General features: G+C 36.0%; 1 protein-coding gene across 8 annotated transcripts in view; it reads left to right on the top strand.

The window, feature by feature from the left end:
• Positions 1-16,713, top strand: part of LOC120624366 (CAP-Gly domain-containing linker protein 1) — a 70,107-nt gene that overhangs the window by 1,762 nt on the left and 51,632 nt on the right. The window lies entirely within an intron of this gene.

The raw sequence follows: 16,713 nt of genomic DNA, 5'->3' as shown, positions 1-16,713 counted from the left end.
GTGAATTATATACCTTATAGGAAAAAAGCTTAACTAACAGTAGGTAGTAGATAGGTACTTTGACTTAGAATAGATAACCAAGACATTCAATTAAAGATGCAGACACAAAACCATGTTTGAAAAAATTATTAATTATAAATAGCTTTCCTTTAGTTTACTAACTAAATATGGACACCTAACTTTTAGCATTTTGGCCAGCAGAAATGCTCTCTTGTAGGAACCATTTACTTACCCTGTGATTTAAAGAATATCCATTATTTACACACTAACAATTTTTTTTTAAAGACTACAGCTCTAACCACTGCCCAAGTAATGTCAAAAATGTTTATTATGATAATAAAAGCATTAATTTGTAAAATATAGTTTATGGCATAATTTGTTTATCAAAATAAACATGCAAATGCAGTATGGTTAATAAAAGTTTAGCTGAGGAATTGTATGTTATTTTGTTGAAGAAGATGGGCACAAGTTTTAGTGCTACCAATTTAAGATAGGGTATTTATCTAGTAACATTAAATTTTTCTATACAGGTAAGGTAGGTAGGTATAGGTACTAACACGCAATGCAAAAAGGTGACAAAAATTTATCGCTATTTCTATAAGTGTGCCGTGCATGAGGTCATTATCTCAGCTTATTTATAAACGTGAGGTGCTCAGAACTGGTGACCTCAGCTCATTAGACCTCGGTTTTGTCGTTGGACGTAAATCTCATCAAAATATGCCGGCATAGTCGTGATCTGACCACAGATAAACAGGTTTTTTAGGCATTTAAATTCGTCAGGTCGTTATGCGAAATAATAACGCCACCTTCAGGTTTTTATGGTAATTGCCCATTAATAGCTGTCATGCAATTTCCTAATGATGCAAAAGTTCTACATATAATAATAATTAAACATAAGTACCATATTAAGATATTACAAAGCAAAATTTTCTTCGTAAAAAGGTATTGATACTGTCTTTACTTGAACTACGGAAGAGATTCGCCTGCCACCACATTATCAAGTTACAAAATTTCTTAGGTTTATCGTGGACGGGCGTATTGACGGCGCAGACAGAACTATCACCAGTATTAAAACTGATTGTCTTTGTCGCAATGGATCAGGCGTAGGTAGATGGCGCGGGGAATCGCCATATATTGAGCTTGGTAGGCTGCAATAGCTTGCATGGGGTTTTCAGCCTAGTCATTAAACAGACCAAAAGGACAAGGTCTTGTGGGACGTTTCACCCTACCGACAAAAAAGTCCCATCCAGCGATTTACGATAGCGAGGTACGATGCCGTGGAAAAAGTAGAAACGGATTAGAGGTATGGGTTGGGTATAGCGCGATATCATCTTATACTACTGCATCTCTTACCATCAGGGCATTGGAGGGCTAACTTTAAGTAAAATAAATAATCCTTAACTCCAAAACGGTATATCAAAATCTTTTGAGTAAGCTATACATGGGTGAAGTGCACAATACTGTTAGGCTGTTACACCTTCGTCTGCATTATTTCGATTTTTAAATCTTTATTTTAATTATCCTATATCCGTCTACATGAAGCTGTCCAGGCACGTGCAGAAAACACAAGCCCGTGAATCACCCGGGAACCATCCCGCTTAGGTGCTTTTCCTACATACAAGCAGCATAATATGTCTTAACTCACGTGGCTGTTTAAACTTTAAATTATGTGCAAAGCTAGAACAGTTTACTCGGTAAGCTTCATTATTCAAACAATCCTGCACTCTTGATGCGTACATAAAAAAAAAAACCCGTTATATAGTATAAGTATATCCGTTAAAGTCAGGTAATGGTGATTGATGTCTTTCCAAATTTGTTAACTTTAAACTGGAGCTACGTGGGTTTGCGAACGGTCTGGTCTATTTGTTACGAAGCCTTCAACAAGCTGTCTGTTTTTTTCGAAAAAAGATAAATTGCTTTTCTTTAAATATGAATAACCGAACAATAATCGAAAATCAACTTCGACTACACCGATGTCTGTGCGGACCTCGGATATTTAATTTGCTACGACTTTGATGTTGCCTTTAAAATGCCCTTCCTTTAAAGCTAGCGTTTGTTATGACCAAGTCAAAGGTCTAGTCGTAACTAACATTTAATTACCTTTAACAACGATCGATTGACATCAGACTTTCGCAATCACTGGCGAAGGATCAAGTCGCGCATTTTGCTGTTTCAATTTTCCTTCTAAGATTATCCATTGTGAAAGCCTAATAAGTTATTCGAGGCATTGTGGGAAAGTTATCTCACAATCATCTCTGTATAGTATCTGTTTACCATCGCCGGTGATCAATATTAACACTTTGCCACACCATCCATCAAAATAATGCACAGAATATACAAGTAATTATAGGCATTCTCTTCTTAAAACACGAATGGGCACGTTACTTGAGAGAAAGTGTTAGAATGTCATTTTTTAACAATACAAATCATGGTTCCCATTGAGTTTCACCTGAAATTGACTTCAATTTGCTTCGGCGTGTAGGTACGCATCGATCGTCGACGCCGATTCGTGGCTAATCGTCGATTTCTCCGACTTGCGTGATAATAATGACAATAAAAACGTTGAGTGCAGGTATGCGGACTTTATGTCAAGGGTTTATTAGTTATTTACCCTTTTAAAATCAGCATTCTCAATACATTAGTTAGCTGTTTGACATTTGATAATCATCAGCATCATCATTATATCAACCACTTTACCGGCCCACTACAGGCCACGGGTCTCTTCCCTCAATAAGACCGGGTTAGGCCGTAGTCCACAACGCTGCCCATTGCGGATTGGTGAACTCCACACGCCTTTATGAACATTATTGAAAACTCTCAGGCATGCAGGTTTCCTCACGATGTTTTCCTTCACCGAAACAAGAGATATTTTAATTACTTAAAAAAGTTACAGGTGCGTTCTTTGTTTCAAACTCGGCCGAAAGTAAAGCTGAAGTCCTACCACTAGGCTATCACCGCTAGCAATCAGCAGGCCCATTGAACTAGTTAGCCGTTTAACTGCACATTTGATAATACATACACCAACAATTCAAAGCCGCCGGAATAACTTTAGAATGTTATTCTTAGAAGACATTCACTGTTCACACAACATGAATGACGTCTAAGAATAGGAATTCTGAAGGACAGGGACTGTTGTTAAACTTTCCAGCTGTTACGAATGCGCAATGCAGTTATTTAAGAATAATTTATAAATGGCTTATTAAAGAAAGATGTTTTAAAAGTCGCGTCGCGTCGGCGCAACGTGGAACTCATAATTCTATGAAATCATGACTCTCAAGAGAAGTAAAAAATGGGCACGTCATGTTTTATTCTCCGCTAACTGTATCGCGGTCGATTTTGTTATTCATCGTATTCGTAAGTGAAGATGAAATCTACGCAGTAACACGTTCAGTGCTCTTTAAACGTACCGTCATTTGTACAGATCCCCAAGATTCTCCATCGCTAATAACTGGAGACTGCTTTCAGAAAAACCTATTGCCTGATAATTACTCAAGGGTGAAGTACAATGTTACTCTGTGGTTTTCCTAACGTTTATAATTTTATAATTAACTAGCTGTTGCCCGCAACTTCGTCTGCGTTTGATTTTGTTTTTGATGTGGCATTCAATTTAGTTCTAAAAAAAATTAATGTATTAAGCCTTAAATGAGGGGATTGCTGCTGTCCGCTGAGGAGTTCTGTCCTCTATCTCTAACATTCTCTTTTTCTCAGATCTACACAAAGTTTGGCCAACATTAAACACATATTATAACCTCTATAGTACAAAAATAGTTATTTAAATCGGTTATAATTCGTCAGTTATGGTGTAAAATCGTCAAACACTTTCATCCCCTCTCCCAAAGGAACCGATCTTAATGTCGGGATAAAAAGTATCCTATATTACTTCTAACACTTCCAACTTCCAAGAATATGCTGGGCGAAACTTTGTAGGACGTGTTGGTTCGGGTAAAGGCGATGGTTTTTCACTCACCAGGTGGGCCATTAAATAAAAACAAATATATTATATAGCGACAATCACGCACACATCGCAATCGAGCTACAAAGTATACGTAGCTTGTGGTATAGGTTCTCAGACAAATTATGAATACATTTTTATGAATAATATACATAATAAATACTTATAATATCTACGTAGATATACAAAAAAAAATATTAATGTTCATCACAAACTTTTTCCAGTTGTAGGAATCGAACCCAGGCCTTCGACTCAGAAAGCATGGTCACTGCCCACTGCGCCAATCGGCCGTCACTTGCTCGGTCCGTCAAATATTACTACTATAAAGAACATTTTTGTTTCACTGATCACGGCTTTCTTCACTTTGTCCGCTAAGTTTAGACATCACTTTTATTTTTATACGCCAAGATAGTGATCCAGTTTGAAATGAAAGTAAGTAAGCACTCGCTGTTTACTCTTTTTTGTAACCCAGATCAACAGCTCGAGCACTGGCAAAAAATTATATCCTGTTATACCTAGTTACAGATACATACCGGTTTTGCGGACCGACCTTCGTCAGCGGATTTACATAATAATACCGTTACTTCATCTCGGCTAATAGGAAGCCCAGAGATTGTTTAATTAAACTGCTATTATATTAATCAATCGTGCCATAATTATAGATATGTGTGTTTATTGATTTTAATATCGATAGTTCCAGATTGTTGTTTGCGTATATAGCGAGGTGATAATAAGTATAATTATAGTGAATTAAGTTTTATCTTTTGTAATAACTAAATTACATTTTTTAATAAATGGAAGCGGTAATAGCCCCGTGGGCAAGAGCTCGGCTTCACTTTCTGGGGGTTCCGAGTTCGAATCCCAGCACATACTAGTCCGTATTCAAACTTATTAAAACTTGATAAAGAATTTCGGAGATGACCGAAAATGCAATTCTTATTTAAATTCCAATTACCTTTAAGTGGTTGTTACTTAAATATTTTCGTCAAATGAAATAGTTTTTTTTATTCCACTAAAATTTAGCCCTTAACTGCAATCTCACCAGCTAGTATGATGTAGTCTAAGATCGTATCGGGCTAAAGCGGTAATAGGTTTCCACGCGTCATCGTACCGGAATGCTAGATCGCTTAGCGGCACGAATTTGTCGGTAGGGTGGTATCTGGCAACGGACGAAGCCTCCCACTAGACCGCTGCGCCACAGAGGTCGCCAATAATTAAGAGATTAAAATTAATCAGTTTCCTGCCGAATACTTCGACTACCAATCCTGTGTCAAATTGTAGTACACATGTGCGAAGGTAGATACTGCTTCTTTGTCTCGCTCAAATAGGCCAATTACCGCACTTAAGATACTTACTACTTAAGATACTTACTTAACTTTTTTTACGTGCGATGTTGCTTCAGGCAAGGCACAAAATGTAAGCTAAATGAAACAGTTATTACTGATCCTAGAGTTGGCAGCTACCTTAGCCAAAAAAAAAAGTTTTGGGCAATGTTCCAGCATCTTGGGTAGGTACCATGCGGGGTGCGGTGTCATCGAAAATGTTTTAGATTTACCATGGAAATAAAGCTTAATTTTCATATTTTATCATTGAATCAATGTAACGCCAACTTCTATCGAGTTTTATATATTTTTTTTGTTTATTCGTAAAGTATATATTTATAATTAGTGATGAAATAAGAATGATATTATATGAAAAAAAAACCCTTTCTTATCCATAGTTATATTATAAATGTAAGTGTGTCTATTTTTTGTCCTTATTTTACGCCCTAACTAAAGGAAACTTATCGGCTTGATTTTTGGAAAAGATTTACTAGAAAGCACGGAGAGTAACATAGGCTACTTTTTGTCTCGGGAAAACCAATATTTCGCTTGGATTTGTCCGTCCGCGTTTATCGGCCGTGAAAAACACGACAATAAACGCGGGCAACAGCTTATAAAAAATAAATAAAACAGTTGCTCGTTAATATTAACGTTTGAAGATCGTTTCAGAAATGCTTCGCAACGATGAATTCCGTTTATCTCCAATAATTCCTACGCTGAAGGTACATAAATCACTTTCTCCACCATTTACCATGACGGTGAGCATTTTACAACTGCGGGTCAAGCAAAAGCGTGAAAATGTTTATACGAGTGTCCATTCCCACCGATCAGTCACATTGCTGTGAATTTGTCAATCAGTCACGTCAGTAGGTATTGTGTAACGTATATGTATACGCGACGTAGTTAGTATGTTACAATAGGTGACAGTGACGTCATCAGCGCTGACACTGTAAAGCTTGAGGTGCGGAAGCTCTCAACGAGAAAGTGGTCGGAAAAATTCCCAATTCAAAAACAATTTCGAGCTTTATAACTTTTGAGAGGCGTTGTTAGTTGCAATTGAAAAAGTTGATTTTTATAAAGTTGGTCATAATTATTTATATAATCAGTCATAGTGAGTCAGTTAATGTCGCTCTGATAAGCGGGTAGAGTCGGCGCTGGACGTCTTACGACTGTGTTAATAATCAATTACAATAAATAATAAAATTACAATAATCTTTTATAAAAGTAATTTTATAAAGTGGCTAAATATTAAACTTTTGATAATTAAAACATTATATATCCCAGATATTTTATTTCATGGATTAGCGTTTTTAACAAATGTGCTGATATTATTCTTATTTACTTTAGTAAATAAAAGTTTTCAAGAAAAACTGATATTTGGTTCACCGCCAATGTTTATGACATTGAGGCGGTGGGTATTCTATAGATACTTATATTTTAAAGAGGAAAGATTTTTTGTTTGTTTGTTGGTACCGAATAGGCTACCACGTTGGCCCAGTGCGGATTGGTGGGCTACAAACCTACGATATGTAATGAGACTAAACTGTAATCCTAAAAATGTTAAAGGTAACAAAGGCGAATGGCCTGTAATACTTCAACACTCACGTGCAAGTTTTTATACTCCATTGTTGTGATGCAATTAGTAATGAACTGTATCTCATACAGGACGTCCTTATGTTTCCCGGATCCGCCCTCATCCGTGTTGTAATTTAATACTTCCATTTCATGACTTGTTCGCAACTTTGTGTGAACTGTCTTAACAATGAGCCTGGGCAATGATTCGGGAAATGTTGTAGATAAGAAGAAAATTAAGTGTGAACACACCTGTACACTTTTTTTAATTAATTTCCTATTTTTGTTATTTTGCGTTTTCCGTATTACATAATCAATCCATTTCGGCCCACTGCAGGGCACGGGTCCCCTCACAGAATGAGAAGGGTTTAGGCCACCACGCTGACCCAGTGTAGATTGGTCGACTTCACACACCTTTGAGAACATTATGGATGTACCACGCAGGCCAAGTGCGGATGGGGAGACTTCACACGCCCTTGACAATGTAATGAAGAACTCTCAGCCAAGCAGGTTTCTCACGATGTTTTATAGGAAGTGATATTTTAATTTCTTAAATAAAAAACGCACATATCTCCGAAAAGTCAGTGGTGCGTGCCGGGCCTCGTACTAGTATAGTTCGTATAGTATTCTACGTATCAGTTAGTAAATTATTAAATATCAGTACAAAATTCAAAATTCATTTATTGTAACTAGGACTACTTTATAAGCACTTTTGTAACGTAAAGTCTTTCTTTTTGATGTTACGGTTGAAAAGCAGATTCTACCGAGAAGAAGCCGGCAAGAAACCCAGTTGCTCTTTCCCAACATTATTTTACAGTTTAACAATCATTTTTCTATCTAGTGTGAGAAGCTTTTAATTTGAAACAATAATTAGTTTTGTAGACACCACGATTTATTTAATGTGTTTTGATACTGTTTTAAAGCGTAATAGTAAATTTTATTTTACCTTTGGTATCCTGTTATATAAGGAGCATGATATTCACAACCCCACGATGGATTTCTGCTCAGATAATATCACTTATTGAGGTCCGTTTCTAGCAATCCGATCTTGTAACATATCTTTTTTTTTGTTATAACAACAAAGTTTTTATTTAACAAAGATAGACGAATAATGAGAATTATTATTCCTTTAATTTTTTTTTAATAGAGGCGTAGATTTACGTATGTAGCAGCATGTACCCAATTGTGGCTTGCGGCTAAGTAATTAGTGTTGCATTGCGTCTTGTACAGGACGTTGTCGCGTCGTTCTATTGATCCGGATCCGCCCAGCTAGTGTTGTAATTTAGTTCCTCTATTTCTCAAGTAGGTCGTGACGGTGTTTCCACCAGTGGTGTGTAAAAAGAAAATATAGCATCTGTATCTTTTTGTTTACGTTAAACTGTCAGTCACGGTTTTTTCACTTATTCTATTATTTGTCACCAGCTTTGGGAAATTGAAAGACTGGGGATTATAGCGAGGAGAATCGTTTTATTCATTTGAATGCTAGTATTAGATATAGCAGACAGCTAAACACTCAACACTGTGTTATTTCTTTCTTGCCTAGGTATTCTATATTATCGCTCTTTTCCTCGATTGTGAACGAGCTAATCATGTACTAAGGCTACAGACATTTGTGTGACTAAACCCTGACGTTAGTCCACCGTTTATTTGTAAGGCGCTAATTAATGAGACAAAATTCAATTATTCACTTGATGTAAATTAATTTGACAAATTAAATTAATCAAACATCTTAAAACTCAAATAAAGTAGGTGGTTATTTAATAGCCAGCAACTGTTTGCTGAAAGCCCATAAGTTAACGACGAGGTTTCATTAATCAATGAGGTGTTACTACGAATGTAATTGAATACATTATCGTATAGGTACATGCACAGGGAGGGTTGTCGAAAAGGCTTCAAATTTATATAGTTAACAGTAACGTAATGCGTGTGAACGAAGTTAAAAGAAAGGAACCCACATTTAAGAGGTTTTGGGGCATTTAGGGCCTTACAAATTAACGTGACATAACGTCGAAAAAGTAATGCAGCTTTCTCACGCTCCGACATTTTAAAGGTACTGTCGGTTTTAGTGTGGCAAAACTGCATAGCTTGATATTAATTTGGCTGTGATAGTGTTAACAAAAAACTCTTAGACCAGGGCGAGTTTAGAATCCATCTAGCTTTAATTTTAAGTTAACGAATGTTACTCCCACGTGCTCACAGTAATGGTAACATATATATTATGTAGGAACGCTTTATAAGTGCCGGTAATAGATAGATTAGGGCAAAAAACTGCATAACTTTTGCAACAATTATTATTTTTGCGACAATCCTCAGACGTACCCCTTTTAAAGCAAAGATACCCCAGGGTTTTTTTGATAAAATTATAGGCATTAGAGGAATTATCCCTCATGTTAGGATCGTCCTTGGCAAGACACTGCTTGGGCTACTGTATGTAAGATCCATGGATAGGGTTGGCTATTTTCATTGACCAGTCTAAGATGGTAGAGGGCTAACCTGTTAGGGAGTATGGTAGTCATAAGGCTAAATCGCTTAGCAGCCCGTGTTTGTCTGTAGGGTGATAAAGCCTCCCACAAGACCAGACCAGAGAAAATTCAGAATACTTTACTTAGACAAGCATGTGATAGTGACAAGTTGTGAAGGCAAGACACTGCTCCGGCTTTCTGCATTCATTTGTTCATTCAATTTGTGTTGTGGGCGGTGTTATCCTATCCCACGACACTTTCTTATGAGAAACAGCCCAGACTGCCTCATTTATGCAAATCGAGCTTAGGAAAAGACAGTGAACTAAAATTTTAACATAAAGCATATAATGATGTCGATTCTGTTATAACTAATTTCTTTACTAAAACTTAATTAGCAGCTATAAAAAGTAGTGCTATACCTTCACCCCTTATATATATATAAGGATAACTGTTATATATAGGATAACAGTCATGTCAATTTGGTTTAGCTCAAATAATTACGTTAAATGGAATCAGCATCATAAGCTTTTTCAGTTGCCATTGTGTTCGACCCCATTTGACCTTAAATGTAAACATAATATGATGTTATGGTTTTTACAACTGGTTGGGTACATGGTTTGGACAAGCTTTGTACTCTCTTTTTTTTCTCAGAACAATCAATATTATTTATCTGAGTATAGACCTTAGGAAAATGTTGAGTGACAAAAGTTTATATTATGCCGTATACTGTTAAAACCCATTAAAACTAGCCTTGTATATTATATCTCAATGACCCTAATACTCGACATAGAATAATATAGTTTTCGGAAAAACCTAATGCAACCTGTGCATATTACTTATTAAATAATATTACTCAACCAGGACATCGAATTTTGTTTATAAATGTATGTAGTAGATTATACATCAATGACCCTTAATACTATACTCAGAATGATATTATTTCGCTAAAACCGAATGCAAATATGCAATGTATGCATATTAATTTCATATTGCAACAAGTTAACCTTCACGCCGAACATTTCGCTTTGTGCTAACTATACAAATTAACGATAAATTAAAGATTATTAGCTAAATTAACGTAATTTTAACTTCAAGAGAATTTCTAATCGAAATATGAAACAGAGACAAAGTAAGATCTTCGGTTGAAAATGTTGACCACTAGATCAACGAAGCAGGAGTTTAATATTATTCTTAATTAATAATCAGTGCTAACTATTTAAACAAAGGCTAACTTCTACCATGAAAATTATTTGTTAACATTGCAATTACATTAATGCAATGTATTCTCTACCCACATAGCTAAATTGATGCATACATTGACCTTAATATTACATGAGGAATCATAATAAATAATTGTACTTATGTGACAATAATCATAAATTGAAATTTTAATTCTTACATGATATTGGTCTTAAGCAATTTTTTTAAGACCGTCACATATTATAATATCAGCAGGGCTAGCTCGGGCAGTAGATTAAAATTATATCCCCCGGCTATATCCCCTGACAAGGGATATAATGAACGTGTCCACCTGCTAAATCACGGGAACGTGGAATACTAGAAGTTAACACCCCGTTTATTATACATATATTTGGATATTATTTCCACTTATGCGCCAATGCTCTGAGAGCTGATAAAGCTGTAGAAGACAAACTTTTATCATTTGCCCGGGGCGATAATTTTCTCCTGCCCATGCTAGCCGTGCTGTATCCATATAAATGAGCATTTAAGTTTCTGTCCGTGTTCAAAATAACTGACTGATTTATTACTTGCACAGAAGGAAAGCCCTAACACAAGTTTTTAAATATTTAATAATCTCAGGAATGGGTTAACCTATTTTGATTAGACCGTCATAGGCAGTCAGAGGATGTCCGTAAAGGGATGAATTCATGGGAGTTAAAAAATTGTGAGAAAGTCGTATATTTTATTAAAATTTAAGACATTAAAGTCTGGCTTATCTGCCTATATTTAATACTTAGTTGCGTCATTAATAAGTGTAGCAAAATGAGGAGTGATAGTTTTTTACGGAAAAAAATCTTTATACCGACAAATTCGCGGGACAAGCCAATAGGTAATCTATAAAAAACTAGTAACTTTGTATATCTGACGCAATAAAAATTTAAATTCATGGCCGTCTTGTTGACTTAAGGATTTAGTCTAAATTTATGTCTTTGTTTTGACTTGGAATAACAACTTGCATATCACTCTTTGTTTTTTGTGACTATGTATTTTGTCCCTCTTAAACATTATAAGTATGCCTGTATTTTAAGTACCTAAATTACCAAGGAGAAATTAAGACAGCATTCGCTTTGACAGCATTGATCCGTTAATTGCTGAGGTAGTCTGAGACACTACGGTGCACGATAGTACCTAATATCATGTTCTTGTATAATGTTTAATGTTATTTTTAATTCATTTTATTGTAGTGCCGTACTAAAAAGATGTAAATATTTTATTTTATAAATAAATGACTAAATACCTCCATCTCCTACTATCATCTCCATCATCACCTATGGTCATCTTAAATGAGAGAAGTAAGATAAAGAGCTCGGACAAATCACGCTTTACCAATGCAGAACCAATGCAAACAACGCAATTGACTGATTTGCGCTATAATTCGCTTAGGCTACACAACCCTCAAAGACTGAAACTAGTGTGCTGTTAATTTTACATAAACTCCCAACATATACACTTATATAATATGTTATACTGGTTAAACTGGCTTTACAAGTCTCATTTAGTCATCGTCATTCCAATTCGTATATTATCAAAAAACTAAATTAAAGTTCTTTTATATATTTAGCATAAAATGTATACAAAATGTTTTCGAAACCCACGAAGACTCCGCAGATTACGTGATAAATTTGTCCTTACTCGGAGTGCCTATCTTATGGCCGGTACACACAACGTGTTGCGGCGTGGTAGAGGCAGTGCAAATCTAAGGCTATTGGCCGAAGTGCGCTGCGGTGCTGGACTGCACTGCCATACCATGGATTGTTCTTTGTTCTGTTTCATGTTTTTTGTGGTGGGAGTCTTCGCCCGGGGCTAGTTACCTAGCTAGGTACAATGTCGCGTAGGAACCGATAAGGGGTATAGGTTTAACGTATTAAATGCATTATACCTTGACTGGTTAGACTGCACCATCATTTACAACCTAAATCTAATCTTTATTGTAATCACACCTAAGGGCAGTCAAGGGCTAACTTTTAAGGGAATAAAAACACGCAACGACACCTCTCCATCGCCGCCGTGCTAGGCCGTGCCGCTACCGCAACGCAACGTGTAGACTGACTATTATTACCGATACATACTTAAAAACTCTTTCTTTTTCTGCAATAAATACAAGGATTAAAGCAGTCATTCGATATACCAAGCGGCATAAAATCGTTAATTTGACAAGGAAAGCAATAAAAGTTAACGAGGCAGTTAGTGAATTTCTTAAGGTCGTTCGTACGACAAATTAATTGAAACGGTTCACTTGAGCGTCGTGACTGGATAGCATTGCCGTTCTTTTGTAATGGAATGCCTATTCCCAACGGTACTAGACTTGTTTAGCTCGTGACATTCGATTTCGAAGCAATAGGTACCACAGACTAAAACTAATTTTACAACGAATAGGACCTTCAATTGACATTTAAACTATTATAATTTGTTGCCTAACTTTTTGACTTCTAAGGGTTCCTAATAACAAATCGAAGAAAAATAAGCATTTCAAATAGAGATTGAAACCTTATAGGACTGCTGTCAGTCTATTTGACAGTCCGTTCATCCATCCATATGTCCGTGTCTGTGTTCTCGGTAGGCAGTTGAAGCATCAAGCATAAACTTCAATAATTACTTAAGCCTTATAGTACTGTACTAAATTTCCAATTAAACGCAATAAAAAAAAAAACAGCCTTTCGAATCATGTTTTATAACAAAGGTTCCACTTCCTGGCTGTCATAAAAACCTGTATAGGGTACTTTCCAGTTATTTTAGGTTCAGAAGTAGGTACGAAACCCTCGGTTAATACACAATAATTTCAACACTGCGTGTTCAATATCAGTCTTAACTCTTGCGATTAGCCGTATTTAGATAATAGAGGCGAATCCACCAAGAATCAAGAATAACTACGTAAGATTATATTGTCTTCTTTAGAGTATATCCTCTTTGTCCGGCACGACCAAGAAACCTTGTAGCATTTAGGTATATGGGCAATAATCAATAGAATGCAGCGTCAACACTACCAGCATATCCTCATATACCTACTTATTTTGATTTAGAAGACATACTTATATTTTACGATTGCATTATTTAATACTACCGTTACCTAAATTTCATATTTATATACTAAATGTGCCCTGCGGCTTCGTTCACGTAAATTACAGGATGTAGCGTACTGCTACATAGTCCACATCTACCTCAATGAATGAGATACCAAACGTTAACTTTTTTTCAACACTTAGTACTGGAAGTATCATATATACAAACCTATGAAACCTATGATGGTGTCTTTACCGTAAACACATCCGCACTCTGGACAGATTTCACATCAGATGTCTTCGAGATATAATGAATATTCACTGGTCGGATCGTGTTCGCAATACAGAAATATTAAGGCGAGCAAATGTCTGGGGTATCGAGGCATACTTGATGAGGCGGCAGCTACGGTGGTGTGGGCATGTCTCGCGGATGTCTGACGAGAGAGTTGCAAAGCGCATCTTCTACTCTGAACTGCAAGATGGCAAGCGGAAACAAGGCGGCCAGCTTCTGCGGTATAAAGATGTGCTGAAGCGTCATATGAAGCAATGTTCCATAGTTCCGGCAAGATGGGAGACCTTTACAAAAGACCGCTCACATTGGCGGCGCTTAGTAAACACGAACGTGACGAAGTTTGAGTTGAGGCGACTTAAGGCGCTTGATGCTAAACGCGATGAGCTAAAGGCCCGACAACCAGCGGCCTTATCATATAACTACATTGCCGGTGTGTTGACGTGTAGCGAATGCAGCCGCACGTTTAGCACAAAATCAGGTTATGCGAGTCATCTAAGGGCTCACCAGCGGCGCTCTCAGCCGGAATCTGAAACAGTCGCTGTGACCGAATACGGTTAGGATTGATTGAAATTTAGTAAAGATAGTACTTCAACATAATAGTTAAACAAATGTTGCGAATAATATATATGATTATATAAGGTTAATTAGAATTGCTTAAAACTCAATTATAAGACCATAATATGTTGTCTTTGGCATTTATTGATTAACGCATTTTAAAATTTCACCATCACTTATTGCTCGTTGCCTCATCAAACGTCTATATGCTTATCCCGATGAGAGTGATCTCCTTTTCATTTACTACGACAATACACACATCGCCATCTAGCCCCAAAGTAAGCGCAGCTTGTGTTATGGGTACTAAGAGGACTGATGAATTATTTTTATGAATAATATACATAAATACTTATAATATACAGATAAACACCCTGAAAAACTTTCATGTTCATCACACAAACATGTTCCAGTTGTGGGAATCGAACCCACGGCCATACTCAGAAAGCAGGGTCGCTGCCAGCTGCGCTAGTCGGCCGTCAATAAGAGAGATAATATTCTCTTTATAAAATCAATAGCTTTCTTATGCTATTGATCATTGATTGCTCTTGCAGTGGCGTGCACTTCATACATTCACAAAAGCACTGCCTACCCTAAAATTTAAATATATAACTCGTATCGTATTTTTGCCGTTTTTTGCGATTTTCCTGCTGTATGCGTACCCTTGCAAGAAACTCAGTGCACGCCACTGCCTAAGAGTTCGTAATGAATTTATTTACATCGTAAACGAGATATATTCCTTCTTCAATATTAGTATTTATAACAACTGCAGTGGTATAGTTAAATAATATAATCTTTTCAGTTTCTTTGCCTGATGAGAATAAAAAAGAAACTTCGAATTCGAGCTACTACTTGAGAAATTAATTGTAATAACACTTGCAAGCGGAATAATTTTTAGCGCTTTATTTAAACTTGGCTGCTAACAGTTTTATGTTTCAGTGGAATAATTCAAAAAAGGAGGTAAACCGCAAATCGAATTTTTACGTAGCGAATAATGATCCAAGGTCAGTAGTCTTAGTACAAGATTTTCTCGCCCGTATTCGAGGAGTCCTTTTCGCATATCTAACTATGTACTGTCGTCAAAGAAAAATGTACCATATCAAACTCGTTTTGGAGTCGCAAATCCCGTACCTCTGATTGTTATTTTACAAATGTTCTACAGTAAACCCGAGCTGAAGAATTACAGGCAAATTTGAGCTTTATTAACAATAGGAATAATATCTATTTTACTCGAAAATTACTCTTCTATTGCGAGCGAGCAAATCTTGTACTAAGGGTACATACGGTTCTGTTTTTTTAGTGTTTTGTTGTTCTAGTGATATCATTATATAAGTGTTACTATCAGCATTCATGCGACATTTTGGTCCGCACAATAAACACATGTGGGTTTTCTTACATAAATAAGTGTGTATTGAATAAAATGAATTATTTTGCAAACCACGCTTACCTACTTAAGTAAGTAGGTAAGCGTGGTTTGCAAAATAATTCATTTTATTAAATAATAAAAAAATACTGTAATAATGTAAGTACATTATTACAGTATTTTTTTATATTTTATAATTACCAACAACCAATTACCGGTCCACTACAGGACACGGGTCTCTTCTCAGAAAAAGAAGAGCCGTAGTCTGCCACGCTGTCCAAGTGCGGATTGGTAGACTTCACACGCCGCGCCGCGCCGTTGAGAACATAATGCAGAACACTCAGGCATGAAGGTTTCCTCACGATTTTTTTCCGTTTAAAGAAAGTGATATATATGTTTAGTGTATATTGCTTAAATCAAAAACGCACATAACTCCGACAAGTCAGTTGTGCGTGCCGGGCTCGCTCCCGTATTTATTATTATTTATTTACTTGAATTATTGAATTAAATTTAATAAACGTAGAAATTATTCATAAGACATTTTATGATATAATTTTGGTTCTCACATATTGCGCATATTTATGCGTCAAAAATTATTTAAACTTATAAGTATAAATGCACATATTAATAACACTACTACGAAACGAAAGTTACCTACTTTACTAACTAAGTTCCAGTTTTTTCAATTGTCTAATATAAAGCTTAAACTGAAGAATTTTAACAGAATTCTCAAAGAAACATTTATCCACATACTGACTAAAATTTATCATACGTAATAAATAAACATAGTGAGTTAGTTGAAATGAGTTCTCATTATGTTCTTAATGGTATGTTCATGTTCACAAAAATATATAAATATAAAATTGAAAAGAAAATTTGACTGCAATAATTTGAACGTTAGAAGCAAAAATAAACTATCAGTGCAGTACACTAGACTACACAAAATAAGCAATTCAT

This window comes from Pararge aegeria, chromosome 6, assembly GCF_905163445.1.
Source record: "Pararge aegeria chromosome 6, ilParAegt1.1, whole genome shotgun sequence".
Classification (NCBI taxonomy): Eukaryota; Metazoa; Arthropoda; class Insecta; order Lepidoptera; family Nymphalidae; genus Pararge; species Pararge aegeria.
The sequence above is the reverse complement of the archived record's forward strand: the minus strand, read 5'-3'. Positions and strand labels throughout refer to the sequence as shown.